Consider the following 22854-nt stretch of genomic DNA (forward strand, 5'->3'; position numbering starts at 1 on the left):
CTTTGAATCTGAATCCATCACAGTCTAGCCTTATGATACTAGTCCATTTTACTCACCTTGTTGGAACTAATTTTTCCTAGAGATAGATTCGATATGTAGTGGGCTCTATTTGAAGGAATCCCATTCTCTAAACAACCAGAATAGCTTCCTCCCTAAGATCCCAACACTGCCAGTACCTTCCCTGCCTTCTCTCTGTCTGCTCCCCACCTCTACAAGCTCAGGCTCTGAGGAGCCTGGTGGGGCCAGGGGAGGCCAGAGAACTTGTTTTCTAGTAACCACACCAAGTCACCGGCTCTCCTTGAGTCCTTGAGTGTTAATGTTCCCTGACACCCTCCAGAGGGCAGTAGAGAGAAAGGCCCCTGACTGACTCCAAAGAAATGCCTTCTAGTCCCCTTCCCACTTACACTTAAGGAGAGACAATATTTTCTTGTTCTAGCATATGAACAAAGTCTCACTGGTTCCATGTTCTACCTCATTTGTCTTACAGGACTTTAAGTTTCTTGGTGACAGGGACAGGAATCCCTGATTTCTTTTCTACCTCCCACGACTTGGCATGGTGTGTATATACAGAAGGCTTGGCTCAGCCTCATCTCCCACCACCCGCACCCCAATCATACGGAACTCACTGTTTCTAAAAGGTGCCACGCCCTTTTATGCAGCTGTGGGAAGAATGCAGCATGGCACAGCTGTTCACAGCAAGGGGGCCGGAGTCAGACTGCCTGGGTTCATGTGCTGGCCCCGCCTCATATCAGCTGTGCAACCTCTGGGAACCTCATAATGGTAAGTGACCTCACAGACAGACTGCACGCTGGCAAGATGGCAGGGCATGTAATGCACTTAACCAGGGCCTCCCTCATACAAGGTACTCAGTGAACATCAGATATATCATTATCGTGATGATTACAGCAGGGAGAGAGTGAAATGTTATCAAACTCGGATAATAAATCCATATGCTTCCACTGACAGTTGGCCCCAAGTATACCCCTACTTAGATCCAACCCAACATAAACTTTGAATCTGAATCCATCACAGTCTAGCCTTATGATACTAGTCCATTTTACTCACCTTGTTGGAACTAATTTTTCCTAGAGATAGATTCGATATGTAGTGGGCTCTATTTGAAGGAATCCCATTCTCTAAACAACCAGAATAGCTTCCTCCCTAAGATCCCAACACTGCCAGTACCTTCCCTGCCTTCTCTCTGTCTGCTCCCCACCTCTACAAGCTCAGGCTCTGAGGAGCCTGGTGGGGCCAGGGGAGGCCAGAGAACTTGTTTTCTAGTAACCACACCAAGTCACCGGCTCTCCTTGAGTCCTTGAGTGTTAATGTTCCCTGACACCCTCCAGAGGGCAGTAGAGAGAAAGGCCCAAAGGCTGAGCAGACAGAACTCTCCGCACCAGGGTCCAACTTGGTCCCCTGCCAGAGGAGTCTTGGGTTGCAGAGTTCATGGTTTCACCATCAAGAACTACCCCACAAAGAAAGATAAAAACACACAGCAAGATTTTAACAGCATCTGTATCTCCATTTCACTTTATTGTCAGAGCTAGTGCGTCCCACTGAACATTTAGTTGGGGTTGGGGGGATAAAGGCACTCATGGCAATAGTGTTGTGTATACTTCTCAATCTGCAGTTGCAACTGTGGCTCTGACCAGACATAACATAAATTGTGTTGATGATATTACACAAGTCAAAGAGTAAAAACAGGACAGCAGCCAAATATACTGGGTAAAATGTGATGACAGCAAAGTAATCCAAAATAAAACCCAAACACTTTAGGGTCAGTCATGCTTTCAAATAAATCACGTTAATCTTATCCCACCCTGACAGAATTAATAAGTGAAGTTAGACAAACTATTTATGTTATTCCAGAAGCCAGAAGCTACATTCTAGCGACATTCAACATACACAATCATTCTCCTTCAGGTTTAACAAGGGTATTTTGGTCACAGACACTGACGATCCTATCACTATGGACAGCCAAGCCTAAATGATCCCCAAATCACCAATCACCTGAGTGAATTATATGGAAACATAAGATCCAGAAACAGCAGCTGTCTGAACCTAAAGACCAGTTGAATCAGTCAAAATGGATGAGCTCCATAGAATCATTGTCTCCTCTAAATTCTCTGAATGCAATTGTCATGGTAACCATTCCTTAATCATATCCTTCCAAATATTCTCTACCTTAGAAACCAAAGAGCAGTGAACCCCAAATACTTCTTAATTAGGTACGCTTGTGATGGTATCAGGCAGCAGCTTAGGCTTATTTATCCTGCTTTGATTCAAATGCTTACACTGCTATGGTTGTCAAGACATCAGCATATGCACGTCTAAAACACATTTGAAATGTTTCCATTATATGCAATAAGAAATACAAATGAGATGGCCAGTGGCTTCTTTCCTTTAGCAGAAGAACTGATAAAGCGGCTCTTACCCAGTAAAATTACTTATTGGTATAAATAAACAGGATAAAAGATGTCTCATTTTAATAATTTCAACATAATCAAGATCTACAACATCATAATCAAATCTTTACCAACACATTAACTTAATACATAAACAAAAACCAAAAGAATATTATGTTATAGAAATAAAATAAAATCCAATTTTGTGTCCTTAGATTGAGTATAATATACTCTATGTCTGGAAGATTATCTATTCCACACAAGTTTCTACATTTACTTTATATGAGATAATATTCTTCAGATAATTGGAAAGAGAAAGGTTTTATCTTTATTCAACCTGGCAAAAGAGAGATTATATTTTTAAACGATATCTATTAGATGTACTACAAATTTTAAGTTGTGATCCTTCTAGATTCATCCTTATACTTTTATGCACAACTTTTCCAAAGTTAGAGTAGTAAGCCATTTAAAAATATTGCATTGGAATATATGGAACCTTTTTAAATATCGAATTTGCTTGTACTGGTTTCCAACTAGTAATAAAAGGTCTTTCCTTCCAGATACGGCACAACCTGTATACTAATAAAAGGAGGAAAAGTAAGCAGTGTGTCCACCAGGCCCCAAATAAGCACTAAGGAGCTCTTTCGATAGGCCATTTCTGGATGCAAATTTACAGAATTTTTGGTCACAGAGGGTGGATAAGAAATAAAAATATATTCACTCCTTTTTAATTGGCATACTAAAATTTGCAACAAAAGCAAAAATAATCAAGTGGGACTACATAAAATAAAAAAGCGTCTGTGCAGAAAAGAAAATGATCAACAAAGTGAAAAGGCAACCTATGGAATGAGAGAAAAATATTGCAAATCATATATCTGATAAGGAACTAGTATCCAAAATATACAAAGAACTCATACAACTCAATAGCAAAATAAATAATCCAATTAACAAATGGGCAGTGGAAGTGAATAGACATTTTCCCAAAGAACACAAACACATGGCCAACAGGTACACGAAACGATGCTTCAACATCACTAATTTCCCTGGTTCAACATCAGGGAAATGTGAACCAAAACCACAAAATCACCTCACACCCACAGAATGGCTATTATCTAAACACTACAAATAACAAGCGTTGGCAAGGATGTAGAAAAAAAGGAACATGCTTACACTGTTGGCGGGCATGTAAGCTGGTGCAGCCACTACAGAAAACAGTATGGAGGTTCCTCTAAAAATTAAAAATAGAACTACCCTATAATCTAGCAATTCTATTTCTTGGTATTTATCCAAAGAAAAGCCCAAAAAGATCATCTGCATCCCCACTCATTGCAGCATTACTTACAATGGCCAAGATATGGAAACAACCCTCTTACCCATCAATAGATTAATGGATAAAGAAGACGTAGTACATGTATATACAATGGAATGTTATGTTACTTAGACATAAAAAGAAGGAAATCTTGCCACTTGCAACAACATGGATGGACCTCTGGGGCATTATGTAAGTGAAATTAGACAGAAAAAGACAAATATTGTATGATTTCTCATATATACAATCTAAAAAAATTTTTTTTAAAGCTCATATATACAAAGAACAGATTAGTGGCTGCCAGAGGCAGGGGTTGGGGAAATGGGTGAAGGGGGGGTCAAAGGTTAAAAAAACACTATAGGTATTTTCCTCATATGCTTTTACATAACTGCTGGCTAATGAGCTTTTTAAGACTAAAGAAAAGTAGAAAAACAAATAAAACATTAAGAATACTTAGGAATACACAAGTCATCGATAACAGAATAAACTAAAATTATGAGGCATGAGGAACAATGCAAAAAAAACCCATCACCACCAGCGCCACCAAAAAAGAACAAATGGCAAATCCAGCAAGAAAAATGGAGCACCAAATATTTGCTAAAGTTAAAAGGTAAAACCTTAAGATCCTGTCCTTTGCCCTAATGTTCAATGGTATTTTTGTTTTAAAAATATGAAGATTGAGAGCCGGTCGCAGCACGGGAGCTCCGGGGCCGACCGGCGGGGACTCATAAAAAAAAAAAAAAAATTAAAAAAAATAAAAATATGAAGATTGATGTCCTTTCAATGACTATTACAACAGTTCCCAAATAAAACAAACGATAGAATAAAAATTCACTTAATTGACTGACAGGCTTGAATTAGTCATTGCCAAGTTTACGATGTTCCCACAACTCCAAGCATTCTTTTGTCAAGAGAAACAGGATTCCCCCCTCCCGCCCCGCCATGATGACCATGGGTAGCTTTCTGGGTGACTATGATTTGTGTTTTTCTATAACTCACTGGGGAATACCTACCCAATTAGAACTCCAAAATCAAAGCAATGAGGGACAAAGGATGAGTACAGATGCATAAAACGTGACACTTCTGATAGCTGTCTCTGCAGGGCCCGGGTTATCCCAGGACAAGAGAGAAATTCCTGAGCCAAAGGCTTAGTCCTAACCCTGCCTTCTCCCCACAGAGCCATCACTGAGTCCTAGCCATTTGTCTTACAAAGAGCTCTCACACCTTTTCTTCCTTATAATCACATTTCTACAATGCTAATTTGGTTCATGATTACTTTAGACCTAGACTACTTACTTCACCAGGCTTCCTAATATGGATGCACTCCTGTCTTCATAGAGCTGCTAGAATAACCGTTCAAATGTACCACCTTGAACGGATCACTCCCGTTCCTCCAAACTTTCCTCTCCTTCAATCTAAATGCCAAATTTCTAGCATGAAACTCAAGGCCTCCCAGTCATATTCAAATCTACTTTTCCCCATCCTCCCACACTCAACTTCAGCTTTGGCTGACTCCATGCCTCCGAACTTTGTTACCACTGCAGAGTAAGAGGTGCTTTGATGCATGTCACCTTCCCTAAATCAGTGAGATTCTCAAATTGGCTGCACCTGGGAAGCCAAAGCAACTAGTAACGTCTGAGTGGCCCCCATGGTCCCCCAGATGAATCTAATGTGCAGCCAAGTTTGAGAACAACCGTCCCAGTCTCCTGGGGGAGGGGGTTACTGAAACACAAAGTGTTGAGCTGCATCCCCAGTGCTTCTGATTCAGTGGGTCTGAAATGGGGCCCATGAATCTGCATTTTCAACAAGCTTCCAGGTAATGCTGATGCTGCTGGTCCAAGGACACCACTTTGATAAATACTAGTCTATAGTTATGTGAAAGTGAAGTCGCTTAGTCATGTCCGACTCTTTGCAACCCCATGGAACTGTAGCCTACCGGGCTCCTCCATCCATGGGATTCTCCAGGTAAGAGTACTGGAGTGGGTTGCCATTTCCTTCTCGAGGAGATCTTCCCGAGCCAGGGACTGAACCTGGGTCTCCTGCATTGCAGGCAGATGCTTGACCATCTGAGCCACCAGGGAAGATAGTTGTGTAATCAGTACAATTATATAGTATAAATATATATACCATATACACATAATAGTAACTATCATATGCATATTTCATTTGGCAAAAGAAAAGGTACCATCTCCTGGAATCCTTCTATTACCACCCTGTACTGTTGTTTAACTTTTTAACCCATTTGCTTTTGAACCAATCTATATAGAAAGTCTTAGAGATTATCCAGTCCAATTCCTTTTCTAAACTGAGACCCCGAGAGGGGAAGCACTTTGCCCAAGGGATCAGATGGTTATTGGTAGAACTGGGGCTAGCACTCAACACTCCCGACTCCTTCCTCTTCCCCCTCAGTTCAGTGGTCTTTCCACCACATCCTTAATGTGTCTCTAACAGCTTCTCCAATTAGGATGGATATTCCTTGCTTGAAGAGATCCCTTTTGTTTTTAATATTCTCCACTGCATCTAGCAAAGTGCCTTGCACACAGAATAAACAGTCAATAAACATCTGATGATTTCATTTGAGGAAGTGTTCAGAGTCTTACTCTAGAAGCTGGCTTTTGTACCCTATGAACTGTTTCCTGAAGCGCTGACAACTGGACAGCCCTGCTCCAATCAATTAGCTGCAGCGGAAACCCTTCACATCGGCATGCTCACAGCCAGGGTGTGCGACAGGGACAATAACACACACAGAAAGGAAAATTTCGGCTTCCCAGGTGGTTCAGCAGTAAAGAATCTGCCTGTCAATGCAGAGGAGCCTGGCAGGTTACAGTCCATGGGATAGTAAAGAGTCAGACATGACTAAACAACAACAGCAACAAAAGGAAAATTGTAGGGGTTTTAAAAGAGGAAGGGACAATAAGCTTATGAGGTGACACAGATCAACTTTCAAGTTGTACGTCAGCAACTTTCACAAGTACCCCAAGTTCCATCCGATACATACCAGGCCCGTGCAGCCCTAACAACCTGGCAGTGGGGGAAGTCTAAAGTATACTGCTCTGGGGGCTTGATGGCCTCTGCCAAGAGGCCCCAACTTTTTCTGAACTTTCCCTGCACCTTAACAGAAAAATCCAGGGTAAGCAGGGCAGACCCTGTCACATACCCGCCCTGCCTGCCATCATCACAGCATCTCCACAGGCCTTCCAGCTATTTCCAGCAGCCTGGCTGGGAGGAGCAAGACTGTGCCAGGCCTCTCGACTGACCAAGCCTGTGTACACCTGTGGGCTGAACACAGGATGCATTGGTCAGACCATTACTTTTGCTGCCTCTACAATGGACAGGAACTGCACATACAATCCAGGCAGCTTGCAGAACTTGGTGTCAATCGTGAGAGTGACCACAAGGAATGCAGTGCTTGTGCCACCATTCGGGTCACCACTGGCCCACAGAAACCCGTGACCTTGGCAGCCAAACTGGAATCCCCAGCCTCCATCAAGGATTGTGACTCAATGGAGAGATTCTCCCTGTCCCTTCTTTCCCCTTCTCATTAAAATCTGCTGCTCCCAATAGAGGTAGGACCACACGTACAGTCAACCAGTCAAGCATTGAAATCTAGAAAAAAATATGTGAAAGCTTTCCTAGTAACAGGCATAATAATAAGTATATATAACAGATCCATACATTAAAAAATTCTTCCAATATACAATGAATTTAATACATTAAACAGGTGAACTTGATAACCAACTCCCCCTTCATGAGTAATTTTGCACCTAACCGTATGAAGATTTTGACCCTGGGTCTCATCACAGAGCTGATGGACACATTCCATGAACAATCACATCCCCAAGATATCTGTTCCTTGATTCCTTGAATGACTGCCCTCATTTGTGTTCTAATTCCTAATTCTTTGTCATTTTTTTCTCTTCCAATGACTTTAACACCATCCCAATGTTCGCTTACCTCCCTCAGCCTCAGTGTCCCTCTCAGGCCTGATCCCCACCCACCCATGCCTACATAGAAGGGTCTGTTTATATAGCCAACTCAAGAAAGCAACACATACTTGAAGATGCTCATAATATTCACTCAGTTCCAGTAATACAGAAATCATTTACAATAAGACCTTAAAAGACCTCATCTTTTCACATAGGTTTACTGTCACGTTGGCCAAGCTGAATAACTGCCTGGAGGTTTTGGTGTCAGATTTATGCTACTACAAGCCAAGCAATAACCTTTGGTCCAAAGCAATCAAACTCTGCCCTGGATACTGGCTCCAAGAGTTGGCATGAGCTCACCGACTGTCACTGTCGCTGGTGACACCACAAACGCAAGGGTCAAAAAGGGACTCTTGGAGTTGTAGGGCAGGCAATTTGTCAAGCCTGGGGCTCCACTCCACCACAAAGATGGCATGATGCCTCAGTGACCACAGACAGAGAAAGTTCCAACCCCGTGTTCACACTGACCTGCCCAGGAACTCTTGTACCACCTGACAGAGGTGGGCAACACTGGGCAGCTCTCCCAGGAGGTCACTCTCTCACTACTCAGGGAGCCCATGGGGTAAGTTAAGCACTTTCCACATGGCTCTGTGGTCAAGAATCCGCCTGCAGGAGGCCTGGGTTCAATCCCTGGGTCAGGAAAAATCCCCTGGAGTAGGAAATGGCAACCTACTCCAGTATACTTGCCTGGGAAATCCATGGACAGAGGAGCCTGCTGGGGGTCATAAAGACTCGGACACGACTGAGTGACTGAGCCCAACACAGCATGATTCAACTTACAGCACTCATGAGAAGCACGTTCTCTTATGTTACGCTATATGCTATGCTCAGACTCAGTCATGTCCAACTTTTACGTTACCATACTTAAAAACAAACACTGTGCTTTTATCTACAAGTTAATAATAAAAAGTGCCTGATATAGTCATTATATTTCTGACTCTCAAGTGAAAATAATAGATTTATTAAAGCAACTATATTTTTTGGCAATAATTTTTTAAGTTGATTTACAACGTTGTGCCAATCTCTGCTATACAGCTTAAGTGACAGTGTTATACACCTATATACACTTTAAAAGCAGTTTTAGGGTTACAGAATTGAACAGAAAGTGGTTCCCACATACCTTCATTAAGACCCCTTCCCACTTTCCTCTATTTTTGATACCCTGCATGACTGTAATATATTAGTTGTTGAACCATTATTGATAACTATTAACTAACCTTAATAGTTCATTAGGGTTCACCCTGTGTGTGTTGTGCATTCTATAGATTTTGACTAATGTTGAAGGATTAAAAAAAAAAACAAAAAACAACCCTTTCCAGGAATGCCCTGGCAGTCCCATGGTTTAAACTCCCACACTTTAACTGCCGAGGGCCCAGGTTTGGTCCCGGGACAGGGAACTAAGATCCAACAAGCTGCAAGTCATGCCCAATAAAAACAAAACAAAATCTTTCCAGTACCTTTTGAGGAACAATAAATTTCCTTACCGCAAGAGCATTTTAATTGCTTTAGCTTTGTAAAAGTAAGTTTTGTAAAAACATTGTAATGTACATCATTCATTCCTTTTCAGTGAATCATGGTTTCACCAACTGTCTGTAACAGACCCACATATTCAACTTTATCTGAAAACCAACCCTTCACAACTCTCAAACCACCAGCATGGCCCCAAACTTAAAAGGAGTTTGAATTATTGGACCACAAAACAAAAAGAAAAATAATCTCCAAGATGACATCTGACATGTTGGAATTAGTCTGCTGCTGACTTGGTCTTGAGATGTTTATAAAAACAGCTTTGTCATGAGAAAGCGGAGCAGCGTGAGAGAAGTAGTATCAGGAGACAGACAAGAGGAGGAAGAAGAAAACTGGGAAAGAAAAGCAAAGAAGGGCAGAAACAGTTGAAATCAAGAGCGTCAGATGGAGACTAGATGCAGGACAAAGCAACAGCAATGGAAAGGAAAGCTTGTTAGACACAAATTACGGTGACATGGATTATTTTGAGGGAGTGAGTGAGGAAGGGAGAAACTGCATCTCAATACTGTGTGTATGTGTGTATGTGCTCAGTTGTCCGACTCCTTGCACCCCATGGACTGTAGCCCACCAAGTTCCTCTGTCCATGGGGATTCTCCAGGCAAGAATACTGGAATGGGTTGCCATTTCCTCCTCCAGATCTTTCTGACCCAGAGATCGAACCAGTGTCTCTTATGTCTCCCGCACTGGCAGGCAGTTTCTTTACCACTAGCGCCACCTGGGAAGCCCCTATCTGTACTATAGCCCTTCGACTGTCTAATCATTCGTTCAACTGAATGTATCAATGGGAAAGCAACAGTCAGCATGTGAAAAGCTGGCTTTGCACTAGTGTGTAAAGATGGTATACCTTCCATCCACTTTAAATTCCCCCTGAAACCATTTCAAATCTTTTGGAAGCCTCAGGGGATAGGGTTATTCCTGAATAATGATTGTATAATGAAATACACACTAGCTGGATGTATAGATCTACAGATGTAAAACATTTGTTCTCATTGCTTTCAGTCTTAATCTATGAAAAAGTATGAAGCAAGATTCAAATCACATTATGTGTCCTATCCTTGAGGGATCTGACATGTCACTACCTATTTCAGAACACATACCACTTTTCCATTTTATTAGAATTGTTTCTCTCTTGGTTTCAATCTCCCTTCAATCCAAGTATGTAGTGAGACTATTTAATAAGGAGGCTGTAGTTTACTCACAGACAAAATTCTTAAGTACACATCTTTAAGCAATCAGGAAAAGATTCTAGAAAGTCAAACCTGGAATCTCCCTGTAATATTATTTTATCTCAAATACAGAGAAGAAAACAGCATTTTAGATTTATATCTGGTCTTTGGATCAAGAAAGATCCACAAACTTTTCAAATCTAAGTTTAGAAAGCAGCTTTTACACAAAAGCAGATCAGCAGTGGCCTGGGGACTGGGGCAAGGGAAGAATGTGCTGCAAAAAAAGAAGCGAAAGGAAGCATGGAGGGGGAGTGAGTGCCCCAAATATTCCACATCCCCAGAGTGGCAGTAGCCTCACGGGTGTATACCTCTGCTGCAACCCGTATGCCTTAACTGGATGTAGTTTACTGTACATAAATTACACTCGATAGAGTAGGTATCAGATTATCTTGATAATCATTCCACAATGCATATGTATATCAAACCATCACATTGTACACTTCCTTTTTTCTTTTTTCATATTATTTTAATCATTTTTAAATTGAAGTATAGTTCATTTACAATGTTTTAAAATTTACAATGTTTTCAGGTGTACAGAAAAGTGATTCAGTTATATACATATATCTATTCTTTTTCAGATTCTTTTCCATTAGAGGTTATTACAAGATATGGAATATAGTTCCCTGTTATACAGTAGGTCCTTGTTGTCTACTTTGTATATAGTAGTGTGTACATGTTTATCCTAAACTCCTAATTTATCTATTATAATTTATGACAGATTTATTGTACTTAATTTATTGTACCACACTACACCTGTAAATACATACAATTATGTATGTTATTCTTTAATAAATTGGGGGAAGTTGATATTTAAAAAGTGGCTCCAACAAAGGCCAACTGTTTTATCTGTAGATGCAAGTATAAACTTTTACCTCCGATTAGCTTGGCTGCTTCATTTCTTTTCCTTAGTGTGGTTACATGTGCTTACTACACTGGAAATTTTTGCATCTTGTGGCCCAGAAGGGAAGGGTCCAGAATTTGAAAATCTGAACTGACCCTGGTATTTGGAGATGTAGAATCTTTGACAAGGAACTCAGTGTCTCCTCAGCATCTAGAAACCATCTGACTGACGATATTTTTAAAAAAAACAATGTAAGTATTTGAAGCTATCATTATTTACAGGGTGCTTCTTACAAACTGTTGAAAAACAAAATTTTGTTAATTCAAATGTCTAAATTCACCACTATGGTTTAGTGATATAAAAATTTTTTGGAATTTATGTGTCTGTGTGCCTATATGTACTTTTTAGTCTCGGCAACCTGGGGGGACACCTGTTACTTCAGTTCACCTGGTCACAAGAAGTGCAAATGATTAATTATGTCTATACACAGATGCTGGCAATCAGCTTCCCAAACAAGAATAAAGTCTAATAGTAGACCTGACAGAGATCCACTGAAAAACCAATCCTTAATGTCTTCTTAATAAATCACACATTTTTAATCTGACAGATGCCAAGCAGCCTTATCTGCACTCTAAAACTGAAAGTGAATAACAAAACTTGTTGAGTACAGAAATTAACTTTTGTAACATCCTTATCAATACAACCTTGACAATAAAATCTCTTCATTGCCAGCTATCATGTCTTTAGTACTGAAAAGCATGTTTAGAATTTTGTGAATTTTGCAAATTCTTGTGATTAGAACATCTACTGTGGACTATGTCCTGAACATTTGTAAGAGCCAGAGTTTTCAGGTGGGTAAATAAAACCTACAGAAAGTAGAATGCTGGCAACCACGACTTATTTTGATAGCTCTTTTCTTTTTCTAGGTTTCATTGCACTTACAAAGCCAGTACACATGTATCTTTTATCTGTGTATTTTACACCTAGAGGACTCCCAAAATAAAATGCAAGCAAATCTCCTTGATTTAAATACAGAGGAAAACCCATTTTCAGAAGAGAAATACAGCGTACTGCAGGAAGCTGGGAAGAGCTGGCAGCTCACTGACAATATACATACTCATTAGCAGGCAATAATGAGGAACAGGAGCAAAAACTACTTCAGAACACACCCCTAGGCAAGGGTACAATTTTCTCATTTGTTCACATAGTAAGCCCTTGGCAGGGAGTATCCATAATCATTATTCCACGTAGCTTTAGCATTGGTTGGGCCCCTGGCCACGGAGAAGGGATGATTTTGTGTTAAAGGTTTACATGTGTACGCAGCCTATGTAATCACCGGATGTACTTTGTTGAATTCTCTTCTAGCAGTGACATTTCTGTATCAAGCGACACCGGATCTCACCACACACCTGCTCTGGAGAGCAGCTTCCCTGCCTATCCTAGGCTGAAAAACAGACCTGGTCCATGGTGGGCTAACTGTAATACTGGCAAACGAGGGAAGAGGAAGACACAGCGGCAGAAGAACTTGATGAGGACTCCAAGAGCCTGGAAAAAAGGCAAGTGGGCAGAGTCCATTGGACCCCTCCCCCGCCAAAAAGAAAAAGAAAAGTCACCCTCAGAGTAAAATAGACATTCAGTCAAAGGAGATATGAAGAGAATGACCCACACAGCTACAGAAAGAACAAAGACGGCCAAGAAAGAAAGGGAGGAAAGTTGAAGAATTTATTTTTTTAACGGTGCTAGATTTAAAACAACATTTGCACATGTGGGCGCTTGCACATGTGCATTTGCTGCAACTGAACTTCCTAAGTTTGGAAGCAAATACATCTTTTTTGTTTGTTTGTTTTTTGCAAATACATCTTTAAAATTTTTTCCCCACAATTTAAAGACATCTCATTTTATAAAGGCAAAGGAAACTTATGCAGCAATGGCTCCAATTTGGGCCTTCCAGGCTAGTATATGTAAAGACTCTTATAAAGTTGCTGCTGCATTTCTGTGATTCTGGGCATATTCCATAGGCTGTGGTACTTGTCCTTACCTCCGAGACCAAAAGAAATTAAAGGCTAGCTGCTCAGAAGAGGATTCCCACCACTAATGTTCAATTTCAATAAAGCAAATAACATGATAAACTCCTGCAAACAACTGTTTTGATAATTTTCTGAAATTAGGAAAACCATTGCCTTTTTGGTATCCTTTACTATATAGTTAACATACTTTCACCATAATAACGTATTCTTTTGAGAGACAGGCCAACAGAAAGTTCTGGCTTTGAAGAGTTATTAATTAGGAAATTCAAACTTACCTACATATGGAGGACCTAAAACTTCAAATTGGAACTCTGACATTAACACATCATACAACCTTGGACCATGCGCTTGGCCTCTTTGAGCCTCAGTTTTCTCATCTGTAAAACAAAGGGAGGTGGATCCTGACAGCCCACTAGCTGAAATTCTCCTACTCAAATTGGAGGAGGAGGTATTTTAAGGAGCTTACAGGAGGAGGCCACATGATCCTTCTCTAACTCTTGGATGGCATTCCCATTTCACTCTTCATGACCACAACTTCCATCTAGAGATGCAACAGTAATTCAGATTTTTTTGGTAAAATTTTTAAAAAACCTAAGACTACACTTATAAACTGGAGATTCTGCAATGGACTTGGATCCACCATTAAAAAAAAATCACTGCATCTGGTGCACTGGGGAGACCCAGAGGAATCGGGTGGAGAGGGAGGTGGGAGGGGGGATCAGGATGGGGAATACATGTAAATCCATGGCTGATTCATGTCAATGTATGACAAAAACCACTACAATATTGTAAAGTAATTAGCCTCCAACTAATAAAAATAACTGAAAAAAATAAATTAAAAAATTAAAAAAACCCACTGCATTTAAAAAAGATATTCAAAACACTATCACTAATTTTGGGATGGTGGATTATAACTGATTTTTATTTTCTTTAGGCTTGTCTGTATTTTCTGAATTTCCCCACAATGAAAAAGTGCCGTTCTTATTTTAAAAATAGATTTTCAAAATGATTAATGTGTTCTTGCAAGTTTTACCAGATTTCTCAAGTCCACTCTAAAATCCTGGGGGAGGGAACTTCCTTGTTGGTCCAGTGGTTAAGAATCCACCTTCCAATGCAGGGGTCACGGGTTCGATCCCTGATTGGGGAACTAAGATCCCACACACTATGAGGCAACTAAGCCCATGTGCCACAAACTACAGAGCCCTCTATGGAGCCTGTGTGCTGCAATTAGAAAGAAACCTGTGTTCTGCAAGGAAGATCTCACATGTTGCAACTAAGACCCAACGCAGCCAAAAGTAAATGAGTAAATAAATAAATATTTAAAAAATAAAAACAAAAAAAAATCCTGGGGGAAGGGGTAACAAAATCAGGCAGCATCACAAAACATGTCCACATATAGTGGTTGATTACTCAAGTGGCTGATTGCTATAGTCAGAATCAGGATATTATTACTATAATCAGAATCTATGCCTCACAGTTTTATGTGGAAATCAAAACGTACATTTTATCTAGATAATCTTTCTCTTTTTTTTCCTCCAGCATCCTGGCCTTTGAGAGTCATGGTTAAAATGCCTTTAAAGTAAACGAAATGAAACATGAGGTACTTCTTCTACACCACCCCCCCACACACACACAAAGCTTGCCGGACAAAATATGGTTGCTATCGGGCTGGTTTTTATTTTTCCTCTTTTTATGCTCTAAAACACAACACATCTAAAGTTAAAATAAATATTTAGCTGTCAAAACAAAACACACACCCCCATATGGAAAACACAAGTATGAATTTGATGACGCTTATTGTAAAAACAATGTCCACAGCAAAAACAAATGTTTAAATTGTGTACAAAGACTACAAAACTAAATACTGTCATTGTTAAGTTCTATACAACAGTTCAAAAAAGGCAGAAAGTAAGCCATGGAAAGGATATACATGCAATTAGGTAACTTCTAGTTTCACCATTATAAAAACAGTGTTTAAAAATTTCACAGTAGACAGACTACAAAATCCTCCAAAATGACAACTGCAGTTTCAGTTTGGGTAGAACTCTAGAACAAACCTCCTATTGAACTTCATTCTCCTCAGTTGAAGAAGGTATAGTAGTTCACCTCTCCACTCTCTGCCTGGATGTAATCCATTTCTACAACACATTAACCCTGAAAGGACTTTTTACCTAGGACTACTCACTCACCTCTCTGCAGTAGGCTCCTTCCCTCACCCCCTTCAGCAACCCAAGCTTCAGAGAACGCAGCAAGGGACAATGGCTTAGTTACAGGACTGAAGTTCAAATCCCAACTCTGCCGCTTATTAGTTGTGTACTTAACCAACTTCATCCGATAACCACTTTGCACAGTTGCTGTCAGAATCAAATTACATAATGGGTATAAATTCAATTCACCTTTTCTTTTTTTAAAAATTAAATTATTTGGCTACCTCAGGACTTAGTTGCATCACGCAGGATATTCACTGTGGCATGAGGGCTTAGTTGCCTCATGTGGGATCTTAGTTCCCCAACCAGGGATTGAACCTGCATCCCTTGCACTACACAAGGCAGATTCTCAACCGCTGGACCACCAAGGAAGTCCCTCACATATTTTCTAGAGGTATAGTAGGCCTTCAAGTAATGTCAGTTCTCTCTCTCCCCATACTTCTATATGACCAAATTTAACATTCATAGTTTTAATTACTCTTCAGCAAACTCAATGGTATATAGGACATACAGTAATTTTGATTTTAAGTAAGATTTTGAATGGAGCACACCACAAGGGAGACAGTATGATGTTGTGCTCAAAACCATGAACTTCTGAGGAGTAGTAAGACAATCTTAATTTTGGTGTCTCTGTCTAACCGTGACCAGCTGTGAGACCGAAGGCAAATAACCTCTCTGAGCCTGGTTCTTCATTTAAAAACTGAAGTGACTATACAACATATACAGGGGCCTGGCACAGGGTTAAGTACCATAAATGATAGCTTTTATCAGTCTTAATTATTTGGATTGATGTTCAGGAACTAGTCACTCTTAAGACTAGTAAAGTAAGCTCAGCCAACTCCTTATTCACATCAAGACACTGTTAGTGTTCTCTCCTAAGATTACGTTTTACTGCGTTTCATACAGGAAATTACATCAACCTCAGCACTGTTCACAATTGGGGTCAGGTGATTCTCTGTTGTGGGGGGCTGCCCCGTGCATCATAGAATGTTTAAGCCTCTTGCCTGATCTCTACCCACTAGACATACCCAAAGCTGTGACCACCGAAACTCTTTCCAGACACTGTTCAATGTCCCCTAGGGGGCAAAAGTGCCCCAGTTCAAAATCACTGGTCTAGAACTACCCGCAGATGGGAACTCTCAAAAACTTGGGAGGCAGCCCCGCAGGAGGACAAAAGTTTTACTCACACACTCATTTAGTTTTATCTACTCCTCCATGCTCCATCATTCATTGGTATCCATAATTCAAAGTTGACCATAGAAAAATAAATTTTTTGGCCCAATTTGCTGTCAGAAGCTGCTTTAAGTCACAGGAAAGAATGCTGGCCTGTTTGTGTTTTCACTACTCTGTACGTGCATGCCAAGTCACTTTTGTCATGTCCGACTCTTTTCGACTCTATGGACTGTAGTCCACCAGGCTCCTCTGTCCATGGGATTCTCCAGGCAAGAATACTGGAGTTGACTGCCAGGCCCTCCACCAGGAGATCTTCCCAATCCAGGGATCAAACCCATGACTCTTACGTCTCCTGCCCTAGCAGGCGGGTTCTTTACCACTAGCACCTCCTGGGAAGCCCCACTACTCTATACGGTCATATAAAATGTTGGACTTTAAAAATCAAGACATCTGCTATGTCCTAATTACATAAAAAATTTAAAAGGCCATTAACCTTAAGATGACTTATAAATCATATTACCCAAACTGACAGACTATGTCTTCGTTGGGAAGGTGAAATGGAATTTATGCAGTGACTAAATACCCCAGAAAAAATGGCTTCCCTGTTTGCAGGGCTGTAGCATGTTTACTGTCCAGTCCAAAAGACTCTGGACAACTCTCGATTATTCACAATGACTGCACTGTCTATTTTTCATTTTAATAACTGCACCGGAAAGCAGGAGCCATTTCTTATCCACTGTGCATCTAGCACAGAGTACCTAGCACAGAGCCTCCAACAGAGGCAGTAACTCAGCAAATGTTGGTTGAATAAATAAATGGCCATATAGTCTGCTTAATTAAGTACTCTGTTGACAAAAAAAAAAAAAAAACAAAACCTTTCTTTGCTCTTGTCCAACAGGAGCTGAAAGAAAAGATCTTTTAAGAGAAAATAATTATAGTCTACTCCCTTTTACTCCAAACCCAAACAACTGGAAAGTTCAATTAACCAAAAAAAATTTTGTAGGTAAAAGTTGGGGATAGCAGCCAAATAGATAAGGACTAGAGTTCAAGCAAGCATGAACATTTGTTCAACTCCCACAAGGTCATAAAAGTTGGCACAAGAGGGAAAGAAGGGAAGCCGGAGGTGGGAAGCAGGAAAACAGGGCTGGGTCAGCCTCAGGAGGTTAACGGCCATCCTTCAGTGAACAGCTCTTTTTTTTCTTTAAGGTCAAAACTTTATAGAGGTGAGAGTCAAGGTCTTAAATTAATTTGGAGGCTTGATTTACAAATGGATATAAGCAAAAATTTAAAGAATATTTAGAGAAACTTCCCGGGTTGTCCAGTAGTTAGGAATCCGCCTTGCAATGCAGGAGCCATGGTTAGATCCCTAGTCAGGAAGAACTCAGCCTGAGAGCAGCAACGAAAGATCCTGCATATCACAACTAAGCCAAATAAGTGTAAAAAAATATTTAGAAAGATATCTGACCATATTTTTGTTAATTTTTGAAGTTTACTTTTTTTCTCTCCTTCTCCAGTCCTGCAGGGCAAACACCACATTCTCAAAAAGCTGGATAAAAGACACTTCATTTACTCATTTTGTCTAGAGAAATTCTAGGGCCCACCACCATCACATGCTTCTCTCTGTAAAAAATTTCACCACTCCCAGCATTTTATTTGCATGAGAAAATACCAGATTTAAACTGCACATTTAATGTATTAGTTTTAGATCATTGACCAGTGTATAGAATTGGATATCACATTAACATTAGAAATGGTGCAAACAATAGTGTTCATTTAAATGTACTCTCGTCCATCTTTGAGACCAAAACCTCTATTTCCACTTAAAACATTTCCAGTTTATCATTTCCAGTACACAAATAAATTATCTTGTTTAAGTGGTCCATTAGTTGGACACATTAAGTTAGCTTCAATTTCCTGGTATCATATAAGGGGAATTTTACCAATTTAAATCATATACCAGTTTTTTAAACTTTCACTCAAAAATCTAGACTTGGTTGAAAAAAAATGTTTCCGTTCTCCAAAAATTCAATATGGGAATGGTAGCTCAGAATTTCAAAAACCAGATATAGTTACAGAATCTGTATGGTAGTCTTAAGACTATATACTTATTGGTAGGTGGCTTGCACAAATCATGGTATATCTGACCAGTTTCCTGTTGCATAAAGATTATATTTACTCTTAAAAATGTTAAATAAGCATTTTTAAAGACTAAAGGTAAATACTAGATTGGAACCTTATGTAACCAGAATGGGAAAGCACATATAGCCTCACCACATTAAAGGCCTGAGCCTTTTCAATACGTATTCTTCCTAAACAAATATAAGCATGAGTTTCCAAAAGCAAAGCAACCATCCCAGAAGCCCTTGCTTCCTCAGTGTAAAGAATGGGGAAGATTCTGTTGTGTTCCTGGAGATGAGCTGGGGAGGAAAAGGCTTCGCAAAATTCCAAGGGGCTCATAATTTAAATGTATGCTATCCTGCAAATGTTCACATTTCCAAGGAACAACATAAAATTTACATTAAAACTGTCTTAATCAAGATAACGAAAAAAAAATTATTCCTGCTGCTCTATAAGCTTGCCATAGATTTGATAACCCAGGGAAGAATTACGGGCAATTACAAAATGATGGCTCCAATTAGGAAAACTGGCTCTACTCCAAATTCAAATCAAAGGGGGCTCAGACAATCCCGATGGAATAATTTAAATGAATACAGGGGACTTCCAGCAAAGACGTACGTTTAATTCTATTTCTACGTCTTCTGAAAGCCAAGGAAAATACTACAACGACGTATCTCTCGCACTTCAGGAAATTCAAAAACCAAACCTGGAATCCCCTTAATAAACCTTGTTCTTTTCTTTCCCCAAGGGGTCTCGCTGGTACAGGGTTTGTATTGTAAGGGGCAATCAAAACAAACCTGGGAAACCCGTACAGTCTCAAACGCAGAAAATCATATAGCGCCGAACACAAACCACAAGTCTTCCCTTGCCGATTTCCAAATCTCTACCTAGTCCTGGATGCCTGCGAAGAGGCCGCAAGGAATGGAAGAGAAAAGAGAAACTTCGAAAGCAGAAACCTCTCTCTCAGAGCCTAGAACAGACGGCACCTCGTAGGGATTTCACGCTTTTTGAGACGGAAAGGTCACACCCTGCAGTTTTGAAAATCCACCTCCTAAGACTCAACCCGTGTTACAGAACCTTCCTCCAGCTTCTCTAGGTTTCGCACTGGAGCTGAAATCCCCCTCTCTCCACCCCCATTCGCCCACCCCCCGCCACCCGCTAAGAGAAGAACCAGAGCGGGCCCTCCGCGTCCTCCTCTCTCCCTCTGCACTCCACCCCCACTCCTCGAACCACCCCCCAGCATCTTCGACGAGAAAACCCTGGGAGCCCGTCACCTCTACTCTTTCCCTGGCCCACTCCCGCCCGCCCTCCTCGTTGTGCGAACCGAGGCAGGTTCCCCCTCCCTCCCTCCCGTCCTCCCCATCCTCAAGAAAACCGAGGGGACCCCCACACTTCATCTTTACCCCCTCTCCGTAACCCCAGCTAGCTATCCTCGCTGAGGGAATCGAGAGGTGCCCCCTACCTCACCCCACCCCTACTGCCCTCCATCCCCAGGCAGAAAGCCCAGGGCCCCCGTACCCTCGGTCCCCACGCCCCACCATTCCGCAGAGGAAAATGGGGAGAACCCCCTCCTCCCTCGCGCTCCCTCCACCTCCAGGCGCTCCCGGTCCCCTCCACCCGCCACCCGGGCGACGAGAGCCCGAAAACCGAGGGGAGGCTGAGGCACGCACCAGCGGGAGGGCAGGGGAGGGGACCCCGCGGCCGGCTGGCCCGCAGTCCCCACCCCGGGCCGGGCGGTCGAGGCCCGAGGCCCCAGCTACCCGCCCCGGGGGCCAGCCCGCGAGCAGCGGCTGGGTAGGAGGGCAGCCGCTCCCCCGGGACGCGGGCCCACGGGGGCGGGAGGCACACACGCATGCACTCACACGCGGAGAGAAAGCGGGCTTACTGCCTGGGGATGCTCGCCCGCGCGGCTGTCTCGGCGGCGGCCGCTGCCAGCACCCAGACGGAGGCGCGGCGGCGGCGGCTGCGGACTGAGCCCCCTCGGCCGGGCGTTGGATGTAGGGCGCGGGAGGGGCGCGAGAGGAGGGGCGCGCGGGGGAGGCGGGGAGGGAGGGCGCGCGCGCGCGGGGGCGGGGGCGGGCGCGGCTGGCCGGGGGCGGGGCGGGGCGCGCGCCAGCCGGGGCCCGGCCCGCGGGGCTGCGGTGCGCGGCGCGCGCGCAGGAGCCGGCCCGGCCGGGGGCGGGGCGGGGAGGGGGCGCCACGCACCACGCGCGGCCACGTGCCCCCGCCTCGGGAGCGGCCCGCCGACTGCAAGGCGCGGGCGCGCGGGGAAGGTGGCTACGAGGAGGCGGGGGCGAGCGCTTCCCCGGCGGGCCGGCTCCGGCGTGGGAGGCCGAGGGGAAGGCGGGCGGGGGGCGACCGAGCCCCCCGCCCCCCTCCCTCGCGCCGCAGCCCTCGAGGCCGGCAGGGAGTCACGAGTCACTGCAGGCAGCCGCGGCCGGCGCCTGGGAGGTGGGAGCAACAAAGGGAGTCGAGCGAAGGTGGCGTCACCCGGGGCCCCTGCTAACCTGCTCACCCCCTGCAAAGCGGCCGGGGTCCGGGGCGCACCGTGATTTGGCCCCCGACTGCAGGAGCCCCGTGGTTCTGAGGGACGCCGGAGGACCTACCGGCGACCCTTCCCCTTAGTAATCGGCCGGAGGGAGCGGAAAGGATCCCCAACCATGAGCCCAAAGCCACCATACAGAGGGCTTTACATCATTCGGAAAAGCACCGATGGCAGAGCGGCACGTGGCTACTCATTCATTCACTCAACATTCGTTTTACTGAGCCCTCACCGTGTGCCAAGCACTCTGCCAGGCCCTCAGGGTATGGGGCAAAGTCAAGCAGAACACCCTCCACTTGCCCTGGGAGCTTGCAATCTAGTGGAGAAGGCAGACGATCAAGAAGTGAGAAAATAATCAAATTTGGCATTAGGCCTGTGCAGGGAAAAAAGAGGGTGCAAACTGTGTGGTTAGGAAAGTAGGAGGTGGCATTTAGCCGAGCCCTGAAACTTATAAAATGGCAACTATTGGAAGAGCCAGGAGAAAGCCTTGCAGAAAGAGGAAGCAGACGTATGAAACCCAGGAGGGGCAAATCTTACCTCCTTAAGACTAAAAGGTGGTGGTTGTGATCAGCACCAGAAGAGCTGGGGAGAGCAGCATAAGACTGGATAGGTTGGCAGGGACCAGATCCTGGACTGCATTCTAGTCAATGGACAGGCCGTTTTATTCCAAAATCAATGGAAGGCCAGTGAATGAATGGCTTTACCCCTGGAGCATGACATGACCTGATTTATATTTCTTTTCTGTTCCTTTTTTTCTTTGGGGATAATTGTAGATTCACATGTTTGTAAGAAATAATACAGAGAAATCCCATGTATTTTTTTACTGGGTACTTACCCAGTTTCCCCTTGTATGATGCAAGATCATAAGTACAAAATCATAACCAGAATATTGACATTAGTCTAATCTACCAATCTTATTATTTCCCTGGTTTTATTTGTACTTTGCCATTGTTTAGTCGCTAAGTCGTGTCCAACTCTTTTGCAACCCCATAGACTGCAGCCCACCAGGCTCCTCTGTCCATGGGATTTTTTTCAGGCAGAATACTGGAGTGGGTTTACATTTCCTTCAGGGGATCTTCCTGACCCAGAGATTGAACCCACATCTCCTGCATTGGCAGGCAGATTCTTTACCACTGAGCCACCAGGGAAACCTTATCTGTACTTAATTCTATCCAATTTTATCATGATTTTATCACTTGTAGACTCATGTATCCACCACTACAGTTGGCATACAAAATACTTCCATCATTGCAAGAATCTATCCTGTTGCTCCTGTAGCCTCAGCCACCTCCCCAGTACCACCCCCCTCCCCAGTTCCTTGCCATTGGCAACCATTCATCTGTACTCCATTTCTATAATTTGGTTATGTTAAGAATGTTATGTAAATGAGTCATACAATGTGTAACCTTTGGGGATTGGTTTTTTCACTCAGCTTAATTCCCTTACGAGTCATCCAAGTTGTGTGTGTCTGAAGTTTGCTCTCTTTTATTGTT

General features: G+C 42.8%; 1 protein-coding gene across 3 annotated transcripts in view; it reads right to left on the reverse strand.

Annotated features, from left to right (window-relative positions):
• Window positions 1–20843, reverse strand: part of FHL1 (four and a half LIM domains 1) — a 58800-nt gene extending 37957 nt beyond the window's left edge. Inside the window, exon 1 of one of the 3 annotated variants that reach the window (XM_043459653.1) lies at window positions 20705–20843. The gene's annotated coding sequence lies outside the window, so the exon portion shown is untranslated. Of the gene's footprint in view, window positions 1–20489; window positions 20622–20681 lie in introns of those variants that run through there. The other 2 variants (XM_043459654.1, XM_043459655.1) reach the window with 2 other exon arrangements.
• Between the last annotated feature and the right edge of the window lie 2011 nt (window positions 20844–22854).

Source organism: Cervus canadensis, chromosome X (assembly GCF_019320065.1).
Source record: "Cervus canadensis isolate Bull #8, Minnesota chromosome X, ASM1932006v1, whole genome shotgun sequence".
Taxonomy (NCBI): domain Eukaryota; kingdom Metazoa; phylum Chordata; class Mammalia; order Artiodactyla; family Cervidae; genus Cervus; species Cervus canadensis.